Source organism: Ictidomys tridecemlineatus, chromosome 8 (genome assembly GCF_052094955.1).
Source record: "Ictidomys tridecemlineatus isolate mIctTri1 chromosome 8, mIctTri1.hap1, whole genome shotgun sequence".
NCBI classification, from domain to species: Eukaryota; Metazoa; Chordata; class Mammalia; order Rodentia; family Sciuridae; genus Ictidomys; species Ictidomys tridecemlineatus.
This window is the reverse complement of record NC_135484.1, coordinates 143,008,368-143,020,535: the sequence shown is the minus strand read 5'-3', so window position 1 is coordinate 143,020,535 and position 12,168 is coordinate 143,008,368. Positions and strand designations below refer to the sequence as shown.

Genomic DNA, 12,168 nt, shown 5'->3' with positions numbered 1-12,168 from the left:
AAAGAGGAAGAAGAATAGCGGGGTGTGTGTGTGGGGGGGTGGCTGGGTAGAGCACATGTTTAGCATGTGCAAGGCCCCGAGTTTAATTCTGACACACACCTACAACATAGAAGGAGATGCAAGTTTATAAGCTGCTTTTAAAATCTGAGATTATAGCCTAACATTGTCCCTAGACCTGTTGGGCCTTCATTAGACATTGTAACCACAATGAATAATTTTGAACCTAAGAATTGAATGATTGTTTATTTCTTCACTCCCAGATGAAAGCTAATGCATTAAAGAGACAGTTGCCGAGTGTATTTCACATACATCAGGAGCGCAGGAAACGATGCCAAGAAAGGATGCAGGGAGAATTCTCCAGAACTCAGTCTTCAGCTGGTTTAGGAGTCAAATTCTACAGCATGATTCAGCAGTTCACAATCTTGTCTACACAGTCCAAACAGGATTCAATCAACCTGAATTTCTCTCCTTCGGTCTAAAATCCTTTAGAATGAATCACTTCTTCCACACAAAAGCAATCTTTTTGGAAATGGCTAAAATGATCTAACTTGTATTTAATTTTTCATATCCCTGTAGGTAGGCACTGTCCACATCAAATGCCTTTGGCTGTCGGGATGCTTAAATGAAGATGTCAGTGCCTAATTCTGCCTGTCTGAACGAGTCAAGTCATTTTTAGTCTTTCTCCTAATTTATCCAGACAATGACATCAGCTCTCCCTTTGTTTATTTTGGCTGTCATCTTGTTCTTGGCCCAGTTCTAGCTCTCCAGATACCGCAGGCTTCTTGAATTTAGACCTATGGATGCTTGGATTTCATGCTTTGCTGCAGTAGATTCTTGTACCTCCCCTGAAAAACTGCAAGGGTCCTCTGACTTCCAGCTTTGGAAACATTTACATTTATTTAAAATAGCATCTTTGACAAGGCTAGACCTTTTCAAAAGCACACGTGTGAACCTGTTTCCTTTTTTGTCAGCTTGGTGCTCTCTGATGTTCTTTCTCTTGCCCGTCACCTGGGAGAGGCTGGTTCTCCTGACCCTCCTTCTTTCCTGATGCCCTTTTGTAATCTACCACTACTATCCTTCTAAATTCTGGACTCTAAATTCTTGCATTTGGGTAAAATGACAGGAGGGGATGGCAGTGAAGGACCAAAAAGAAGAGAGATGGCTCATCTTGATTTGAATATTAGATCAAAATTAATTCCGTAAATTCCGAGTTGGAGGCAGTGATCAGATAAGATGTAGAATTTAAAGAAAATGGGAACCGGGCTGGGGATGTGGCTCAAGCGGTAGCACGTGACATGCGTGTGGCCCGGGGTTCAATCCTCAGGACCACATACAAAAAAACAAAACAAAACAAAACAAAAAAAGATGTTGTATCCGCCAAAAACTAAAAAATAAATATTAAAATTTAAAACAAAAGTTTAAAAAAAAAAAGAAAATGGGAACCAGGATCAACCTGCAGGGTATGCATTTATATCCCAGAGGTAAGTCTGCAATTGGTTATATCTCCAAGAAGGCATGCTCATAAGTTCTCATTCTAGAATGTAAACCAATTTTTCTTGCTCTAAGATAACTAAGATAATGTCAATCGATGTTTTTAGAAAAGAGCTTCATTGCACCCTACTTCTTATACTTACTCATGAGCCGAAAGATGCCCAAAGTAGTTTTCCCGTGTTCATTTTATCATGACACCATCTTTGTGCCCAAGTTAGAAGCCAAAGAAGCTAATGGAAACTTTCTCAGTGACTGGGAAGATCTGGTGACATCCCAAACAGAGGACAGCTTGGATTAAATTGCTTTTTTAAAATCTCAAGAGTGTTGATATTTTGATTTTTTTCATGACCCCCAGTTGTCTTCCTACTCTTCCCTCTCTCTCTCTCTCTCTCTCTCTCCTCTTTTTCTGCTTACATGTGGATGGATGTGAAATTCAGTACCCTGATTTACCCTCATGGATGTTTCTTTTCAACCACAGAACATGGCCTGAGGGTACAGGGTTTAAAATAGCCAGGCAGCATGGTTAAAAAGATCTCTGCGGAGGCTGAGGCTGAAATTTGACAATTCAGAGCCAGGCCTCAGCAATTTAGCAAGGCCCTGAGCAACTCAGTGAGACCCTGACTCTAAATAAAATACATCAAGGGCTGGGGATGTGGCTCAGTGATTAAGCACCCCTGGGCTCTCAATCCCAGTTTAAAAAAAAAAAAAATCCCTGGGTTCTGTGTCAGAAAGTCTCTGGGATAACCAAGAGAACTCTTGAGAGACTTGGAGCCTTTGAAGATCCATCTGACCCATACCTCTTGGTTTCCTTTCGGCTGCATCTAAGGAAACCATCCCCATGGGTCTCACAGACAGGTGAGGACTCTACAGTTAATTGAAAACCTCCAGCACCCAATTTTGGCCTCCTTATTAGCTGGTCATCCATACCTTTGCATCTGAGGGTTTTTGTTTTTTTTTTCTCTCCTTTAGAAAGCCAGGGCCTTCTGCATGCCAGGCCAGTGCTCTACCGAGCTACATCTGCAACCCCAGAGTCTTAGTTTTGCAACTCTGAAGTCAAGACAAAAATCAGTCTCCTGGAGGTGTTGAGAAGATTGTGGAGGTAATAAACTTACAACACTAAGCTCAGTGATGTCACGGCTAATTTCAGGCCCTGATAGAACGCCATGGGGAAGGAAAAGGTGTGAAGGTTGAATAGCTTAACTGAAAACAGCCGGGAAGCCGGTTAATAAGGAAGTGGATGAGAAAGCTGGTCTTTTCAAGCTCAATTAAATATCTCTGAGGCAACCTGAGGTTGAGGTCAGAAGCTGAAAGACTAAGTGCACTGCAGGGCTAGTTAGAGTCCCGTCTCCAAGGCTCTCCATAGCTGTGTTTGCACACAAAAAGGTACCTGGCCACCAAGGCTTTTAATACCAAGTGCAAAGGGAAATGTCTAAGCCAAAGAAACACAGTGTAGATTTTTCTCTGCAGAAAGTCATCCTCAAGTTTGATTTGAGTATATTTTACAGGTTGGGTATTATGGGGAGAACAAGGGCCCAACCCCAGTGCAAAGTTGATTCCCTCCCTTTATAATAGATTTCTGTTCTTATCCTTCTTTCTCTTTTCTTTCTTTATCTGTCTTTCTCCCTCCCTCCTTTTTTCCCCTCTTTATTTCTGTACGGGGAATTGAGCTCAGAGATTCTTAGCCACTGAGCTACATCCCCAGCCTTTCTTATTTTAGTTTAAGACAAGATTTTGGTTAAGGCCTTGCTAAATTGCTGAGACTGACCTCAAACTTGTGATACTCCTGCCTCAGCCTCCCAAGTTGCTGGGTTTACAGGTATGCACCACCATGTCCCAGCTTCCTTCTTTCTTTTTCCATCCCAGAAAGTCCTTAACGTGATTGTGAAGTTACAGGAGTAAAAGAGCACAGAGAGAGGTAGCTTTCTCCTCCAGGGAGGATGGTGAGCTTCTGACCATTAGCAATATCATTAAGAAAGAGTGTAGCCCCCTTCTTCCAATCACAGTACATGGTCCCATCAGAACCGAATACAAAACATGAATCCTCCTGCTGTAGGGTCCCCAGGCCCTGGGATTGCAGTCTCCCCATTTCTTCCTCAAGCCCACAGTCTACAAGGAACCGACTCTGTCTGCAATCTGGCCCATGAGTCAGCAGGGGGAGAATCTTCCTTATAAGTGATAACTGTCCAAAGGCCCCAGGCAAAAAATAAGGAAAGGTAAAAAAAAAAAAAAAAAAAAAAAAAAAAAAAGCTTAATTCTGACAAAACCTGAATTTACATAGTGGATCTGTCTTTAATATCAGAAGAATGGATTTCCATAGACTTGCAATACTACTCAACTACTTTTCTACATGGTCCAAGGCTTCATTTTAGGTTTTTCCTATTACCAAATGAAGTTCAGACCTCATTCACTGGAATATTTTGGTGACTAATTAAGTAAAGTACATTTTAAAGTCCAAATAGTATCAACATCTTATTAGATTCTAGAAACATTTTCCTTTGCCTGAAGAGAACCAAGAAATATAACATAACCCAGTAAGTTAGAGATGAGCATAACTAAGATAAATATGGGGACTAATGACTTAACAAAATAGATGAAAAAATCACAGCACCTTGTAGGCACATCACATCATAAAGCAACATATACACATGCTCTTCTTTTTTTTTTTAATAAAATGTAATTTTATTTTATGTTACTCTGCTGTTACATAGGGCATAACATTTTCACAAGGCTATTTTGGGACTACAGTCAATGATTAGCAACACACAATAGTGGTCCAACTCTCTAAAGAACAATCCCTAGACAAACTGGATACCCTCTCACATGTGCACAAGTCTGCATGGAAAAGTACTAAAGTTTTAGACTTGGACTTGTGTACTTTTATTTCCCCTTTCTAGTGTATTAAGAAATGGCATGCACTTTTAATTTGCCAAAAGCAATGCTTGTATTCTGGCAGCAACATGCTACTTCTATTACATAGTAAAGTGAATACCAGAACTACAAAGGCAGGAGGTGTAAGTGAATTTTTATTGGGAAGGGAAGTTGTCACCTTAAACAGCAGCAAATGATGAGTGAATAAGAAAATTCCTTGTGATCACAGATGGACATGACCTCCTCAACATGGGATATAGGAGCCATTTCAATTTGTGATACCGCCGCCCCCCCACCCCCGCAAGCCAGGAAATATCAAGTGCTCTCCCATTCCATCTAATACTTCTGGATTCCCACTAAAAAGGAATACAGTAAGAGTATAGAAAAGTTGCTTAGTGAAAGGAAATCCTGAAAGAAGAATAAAGAAGGGAATGTAGAAAGTAAGAAGTCATGTAGAACACTCTTTAAATTGCAATGAACTACATTTTCTTATCTTCACAGTAATACAAAACACAGTCACTGGTAGAACTGGTTCAGATTACTTAAACACCAGATACATTTTTAGTCCTCTACTGAGTGTTTGGAATTTCTTATGTTTATATGAAACGAAGCCATTAATACTTTTCTACAGCAGTAACTGCACACCAGGAAGGCCAAGACAAACACAAATCAAGGAATGGAGTTTTCCCAAAGCTGCCGTGTGGAAAGAATATAAACAGTTGATTCCATAAGCATGAATGGGTTTCTTTGCTATAGGAAATCCAAGTGGAATAAGGAATGGAGATGTGTAAAAAGGTTTCTTGAGGGAAGAAGGATGACACCCTGTTTGCATTTAGTTTTCAGCCTCTTCTGCTGCATCACATTCTTCTCCTGCACTTTCTGACGTCCATAATGTTAAGTTGTCTCTATGCAACTGCATGATGGCCTCATCATTTTAGCCAGTGTGCAGGCGGGCTCTGGGTGATTAAGGATCTCATAGTAAAATACAGAAAAGTTAAGAGCCAGCCCCAGGCGGATTGGATGTGTGGGTTGCATCTCTTTCTTGCTTATATCAAATGCCTCTTGGTAAGCTCCTACATGCAACTTCAGCAAGGTACCAGAAGTAACCTCCTTTCATTTTCAGATAGAAGACCTTACTCTCTGGATTAGTGCATTGCCTATTAAATACTTTTCCAACAATTCCAGGACCGTGGTGCAGATGGACCTCAGCTCCTACTCCACTTTCTCCCGATAGTCCTTAATCAGCTGCAACTTCTTGTTGGAGGTGTCAGTCTTCTGCTTGAGATGACCCTCCAGGCAGACCTGCAGCCCCCGACCACGTTCTTGTAGGCCACCGAGAGCAGGTTGCGCTCCTTGTTGGACAGCGAGTCCCACCACTCTGATCTGCTTTTGGCTTTCACACATGCTCTTCTTTAAGAACTTTTAGAAACAGAATGCCCCTGTCGCAACCAAGTGATTCATTTATTCTTTCAACTTTTTTTTTTTTTTTCTGAGTACTCGCTTCGTGCCAGGCACTGTGCTAGGTTTGGGGAATATGAAACTTAAGTGTAGCCAATTGGATCTTAACAGGATTAAACCCAGGTGACCCGAGGAAGACTCCATTTCCTCCCTCTAAGTAGCTTTCCAGTAAGTGGGTCTCCGCAGAGGTCTCCGGTTCCCAGGAGGATAAAATTGCCCAGAAGCATTTCACGGGAACAATCTAGGCCTCTTTAAGGCAAAGTCTGTTGAAACGCAATGTTTATAAGTAGAACAATACAAGCTGAAATGTGGAAGGACAAAGGTCTTTTTGCCTTCAAAGATCTGCCCTGAGTCCAAAATAGTCTCTGTCCTGGGGAACCTGCCCAGAGTCAGATTCCTCCAACACCCTGCAGAACCTTCCCTACAGAATCCTGGAGGGCTTTGAGGGCAGCTTCAGAAATGGGACAGGAAGAAAGAGGTTATTGGCCTGGAAGTGCCTGTAGCTCCATTGGGACCCTCCAAAATAGGGCTCAGGAGAATTATTCTCTTTTCTTGGGACTACCTTTCAATTTACCTACTCAGAGGATGTCTTTTCCAGAAAGGGAATCCAAAAGTTCTGCTTTATAGATCCCTCACACTTAAGGTTCCGCCCATAAATTTAGTTCCTAACAGGAAATCCTATTGCATCTGGATTGAGATCCAGAGTGACTCATTAGTGTGTTTCACTCAAATGCTTCCCCCCCCTGGCGAAGGGAAAAATCCCAAGGTGGCAGCAGAATTGAGTAGAAAATGCCTTGGGCTAGGAGTTGGGAGGCAGGTTTTCATGTCAGTACTGCAAATTATATACCTTGAGCAAGTTGCTTCCTCTTTCTAAACCTTGGTTTCTCCCTAAGCAAGGCAAACAGGCTTTTTACCTGCCCTTCTAGGGATGAAACCGGTCCTGAGTTTAGGGAACAAAAAGCTATATGCAGTTGTGAATTGATCCATGTCACTCTCTTTCCCCAGAAAGGCTGGAGTTTGAAGCAGCTAATGAAATTCAATGGGATAAAATATTTTCGCAGACAGTCCAGGGCCGATATAAACCAAAGGTATAGCAAAATCATCAGTTCTCTCTCTCTCTCCTCCCTCTACCCCATCTCCTATCTATTATGGACTGAACGCAGCGCCTTGCACATGCTAGACAAGCACTCTATCACTATATTCTTAGACCTTATTAAATCATATTTTTGGGGAAACAGTATCACTCAATTGCTTAGGCTGATCTTGAACTTGCAATCTTCTTCCTCAGTCTCCTGAGTAGCTGGGATTTCAGGTGTGCGCCAATATTTCCAGCTGCAAATCACCAATTCACTTGAAATACTGAAAGAGACTCAATTGTCTTAACAGAGGAATGTTGAGATTATGATAAATTATTTTCTTCTATAATTCTTTTTTAAATTTTCCATATTTTCTAAAATAGTCACAAATTATTTTTCTTAAACAACCATAGTAGTATAATAGAAATTAAAAAAACTTCCTTATTCTTAGCCATCTGTCAAAAACAAAATAGGAGTTGGTTTTTAGATAAACCTGTTGCAAGGAATTGCACTCTGTATTAGTCAGAGTTTTCCAAAAGAACAGAACCAACAGCATATATATAGAGGTATGATTATAAACAGGGGAATGATTAGATTGGCTCAGACAACCAGAAGCTGGATAGTCCCCAGTGGCTGTCTACAGGTTGCAGAGTTGGAGGTACAAGTAGCTGCTAAGTCCAAGATGCTTGAGCCTCAGAACAGGAAGGGACCAAGGATGCAACCCCAGTTCAAGACCAAAGGCCTGGAAACTCCCAGCAGAGTCTCCTGTGTGCTTTGGGACAGTGAAGGAGCTGGAGTCTGACGTCCTCGGGAGATCACAGCAGCAATCCCAGCACCCGCTCAAGAAGAATTGAGTTTGCTTCTGCGGCTGCCTCTTCCTTCCACCTCCTTGTTCCATCCAGGACCCCAACCTATTGGACTGAGCTGCCCACATTTAGGGTGGGTCTCCCTCTTCGTTTGTTGTCCCACAAGTGAATCATTTCTAGAAACACCCTCATAGACATGCCCAGAAACCACTCAATCTTAGGCATCACGTAATCAAATCAAGGTGACAATACACACACACACACACACACACACACACACACACACACAGAGACAGAGAGAGAGAGAGAGAGAGAGAGAGAGAGAGAGAGAGAGAAAAGAAAAGAAAACAAGAAAAGAAGGAAAGAAAAACAATGCCTTTGTTAAGCACAGACAATTCAACTTCCCCATTAGCAAGCCTCGAAATTTCTTTATGGCTTGGCATTCTGTGCCTTTCACAAAAGTATGAAAAATAGACCATACTCTAGGAATTTTGTTGGAGAGGTAAATAAAAAGCTTCATATGATTCTAGACCTCTTACTAACTAAGGAATAAAATCTTCTAAGATCCATGGTTGTATATATCAGCGTTTCACAAACCCAGAGTTTGGAGTTGGAGCTGGAGAGGGGAGGGAAGCCATTGAGAAGATTCAGGGTTGAGCCCATGCAAACAGCCAGTTAAATCAGCCAAGCAGAAGCCGGTTTTCCCTTGGCAATTACCTAATTATCTCATAATTTTGTCACACTCTCTTAAATGACTTCAGTTCTTCCCAACTTTTGGCATTCTTTTCTAGACCATTCTTTTCTCTCCATACCCCGGTGCTTTCTTCCAGTAGCTGACCGAACTGCTTTGCTCTATCAGTCAAAATAGAACATTTCAATCCCATGCCCACCATGCAGGAATCTGGCAATTCATAAAAACAAAACAAAACAAAAAAAAAAACAAAAAAAAAAGAAAAAGAAAAAAATAGCAAAAATGGGCTAATATGCACTTAAAAGCATTCGCCCTCAATAAATTATACACGAAAACACGAGTGTAGTTATTTCTCTGTTTAGTTCAAGCAGTTCTTAAAAAGAATACCTGATGTTAGCAGAGGTGAACATTTGGTACGCTGGTGGACTATGGAAAATTAGAACATATTTTAGAAAGCAGTTTGGTCCTAGGTATAAAGAACTTAAAATGTTTGTATCGTTCCATCCGGTAGGTTTTGATTCAAAGGAAATAACATGAAAGTGTAGGAAACCTTTATGTGAAAAGATGTTTATTTTGGATGTTATTTAGCCTTGACTACAATAGCATTGTAGCCAGTGCAGAACTAGGAAGGAATCTTCAATCGCTGGTCAGCAAATGCTGATACATCCACACCATGAACAAGAATGCAGGCGTTTTGTATTTTTCAGTCATGTAGGGAACTTATTATGATACTTTGCTCAGTGAAAGTAACAGGACATAAAATTACCTCATCTACAGTGTAACCAAACTACATCAGGCAATGAAAGGAGGATGTTAAATAATGCAAACATGTTAACAGCCATCACTTCTCAGTTTGCATAATGTGCAGGTTTTACTTTATTGTTTAGGTCTCTCTCTCTTTCCACATTTCCTGCAACAAGATTGAATTTTATACTAAGAAAAACTAACTTAAAAATTTATGTCCACCAATAGTTCCTACAGGGTTTTCAAATTTTATATGAAGGCCTTAAATATTTACACCAGGCCTTAAATATTCTTGTCAGCTTGGACTTAGAGGGTTTCCATTTACCAAGCAAAGTGAGGTGACCATGTGGCCATAGCCCACCTAGCAGACCATTCACTTGGCTGACAGTTTGGAAGCTTTGGACATTTGTGTGTGTGTGTGTGTGTGTGTGTGTGTGTGTGTGTGTGTGTGTGTGTGTGGAAGGACCCAGGGCCTTCTACCAGGCAAGTACTGCTACTGAACTACATCTCCAGCCCTGAATTCTTGAAATTCTTTATTTTGGGGGTGGGGGGAGTATCAGGGATTGAACTCAGGGGCACTCGACCACTGAGCCACATCCCCAGCCCTATTTTGTATTTTAGTTAGAGATGGGGTCTCACTAAGTTGCTTAGCACCTGTTTTGCTAAGGCTGACTTTGAACTCTTGATCCTCTTGCCTCAGCCTCCTGTGCTGCTGGGATTACAGGTGTGCATCACTGCTCCTGGCTTGAATTCTTGATGACATTTATTTTTTTTTTTATTTAGAGAGATTTGCCTTATTTCCATTATTCTTATAAATTTTTGTGGACATTTTTAGATCTCAAATTTTTCAAATAATTTCGAATAACTCAAATTCACACAAAATGAGACCAGAATGAATACTCCACACCAAAGATGCTGATCTCCTAAACAACACACTATCATTGCTTCTGGGGCTGTGACGCAGTGGTGGAAACACTTGCCTAGCATGCATGAGGCCCTGGGTTTGATCCCCAGGCTTCCCTGATCCTCCCCACGCCAAAAAAAGAAAGAAAAAAAACTTTGGGGTGTCATATCAAAGATATGGGACATACAATATTAGGAGAAATTTAATCAGCATGTTCTCTAAGCAAACAGCATATTTAGGGATATGTGAAAAGTAGAATTTATTTTATATTTCTTCATTGAAATCTCCAGGGTGTACATAAAATCTGGAATTACAGTGAATTCACATAGTGTTGTCAAAGGCATTTTCAGTGTGCAAAACACACACACGCCTGCAGCCCCTCCACCCCACCCTGCCAAAAGATGCTAAATTTATCAAGAAGAAAATTCAAATTTCATATACTTGGAATCTGGTTTAGTGTCACCCAGAAATGTTCATCGGGAGAATAGGTGTCCCTTTGACCACTCGAGTGAATCCATGGGCCTCTGGTCTTTAAGAACAAAATGAGCAAATTCCCCTGTAAGGGCCACATAGGTGGTGCCAAAGAAAACGGTCACGTCACGTGGGAGAGGATTTTTCTCCTCCAAGTTCACAGCATGAAGGAAAACAAAGGTACCGCTGCTCCGGGTTCTTCTGATGATATGGGGAGGAGGCAGCACCCTGGGGTAATACTCTTCCTTTTAAACCTTTTGTTGGTTTTCAGAGGGAAATCTGGCCCATAGGTGTTGAGGACGGACTTCCAGGGGACCTTGGAGGCCACCAGGTCCTTCATGCAGGTGAGATCCGCTTGGAGCCTGGAAATCCCATCGTAAACCACAGACGACTGCTTAGAAGCCACAAGGCATTTGGGAACAGCTCAGTAGCTTTCCCACTGCGTCTCTGAAGACAGCTGGGGACTTGTCATCCATGAGGACTCAGAAGACATTTTGGGGAGCACAAATCACCCCGAAGAGTCTTTTCAAATGTGTCAGAGTCTTTGTGAACCACAATGGCAGGCACCAAAAGGAACTGGGCCTTGTCTTTGGATGGGGGGTTCCATTGTGTAGTGGTTTGGGATCAAATAGTGCTGGCAACTGGTATTTCTCAGTGATGTCACGGGCATATTTTCACCCAAGAAAAAAATCTTTTTCCTGTCACACGTCCCCAAATTCAGCGAGGACTGAAGCACTTGAGATTTCCCTTACTTGCAGTCTATTTTTGTGGGACGAAATTACTGGTTGAGAGGAATAAAAAATTACTGACAGAGCCGTAATAAACCCCGTGACAAACCCAACAGCCTTCCAAGTCCTGCTCCTTGTTCTGTCACTCGTCCAACTGTTGCTGAGGTCGGTCTGCAGGTTACTGCCCAGGCTTAGGAGGAATTCGCTCTGGCTTCTTATTTTCAGCAGGAAGAGAAATGGGACTACTCATTTAGGAGAAGGGGATCAACTCTCAGTCCGTAGCTTTTCCCTGAATTTGAAGGAAATGGGTAAATCTGAGAACATGGGCCACTGGGACCAACTGACTAACCGACCGACAACCAAGCACCTTTGGGCCCTTGCAATCTAGGTCACCTTCACATCAGAGAGGCCACCGCTGCCACCAAGGTGGGCTTTCCACAGGGACTTAGGGTGGAATGTGTGCCGACCCTGCTGTCCTTTTCCCCTGGAGAGGGCCACCATCCCAGTCACCGAGGTCATTCTTCAGTTTCAGGCAGTCACCGTTGTCCTGAGGCAGGTGACCATTGCCACTGACGGCTCCCAGCAGCGCTCCCTAGCAGGGCCTCTTCGCCTGAAAATCAAGATCAAGGATGGATCGGTAGCATGTCCGGGCTGGAGGGAACCTGCAGATTATCCGTACTAACTCATTCCCTTCCCAAACCAGGAAGCCTGGAAATGAACTACAGCTAATAGGCTACCACGCCTTCTCCGAATTCTGATTGACGACCTTTGAGATCAGGAGCGACTTTATACTCACGTTGCAAGCAAGGACATTGAAAGACACACCAACTTGCCTGAGATGTGCTGATGACTCAAGTGTAACCTCTCTGATCTCACAGAACTTCTACCTGGAATATTCCCTCCCTCTCCCTTTTCTTGATGAGGTCTTTTT

General features: G+C 42.2%; 2 pseudogenes; both read right to left on the bottom strand.

Annotated features, from left to right (window-relative positions):
* Positions 1–4,954: 4,954 nt before the first annotated feature.
* LOC110598378 (14-3-3 protein theta pseudogene) lies at positions 4,955–5,771 on the bottom strand (annotated as a pseudogene).
* A 4,545-nt stretch (positions 5,772–10,316) lies between these two features.
* Positions 10,317–11,266, bottom strand: LOC101967767 (N-acetyllactosaminide beta-1,6-N-acetylglucosaminyl-transferase pseudogene; annotated as a pseudogene).
* Positions 11,267–12,168: the final 902 nt, after the last annotated feature.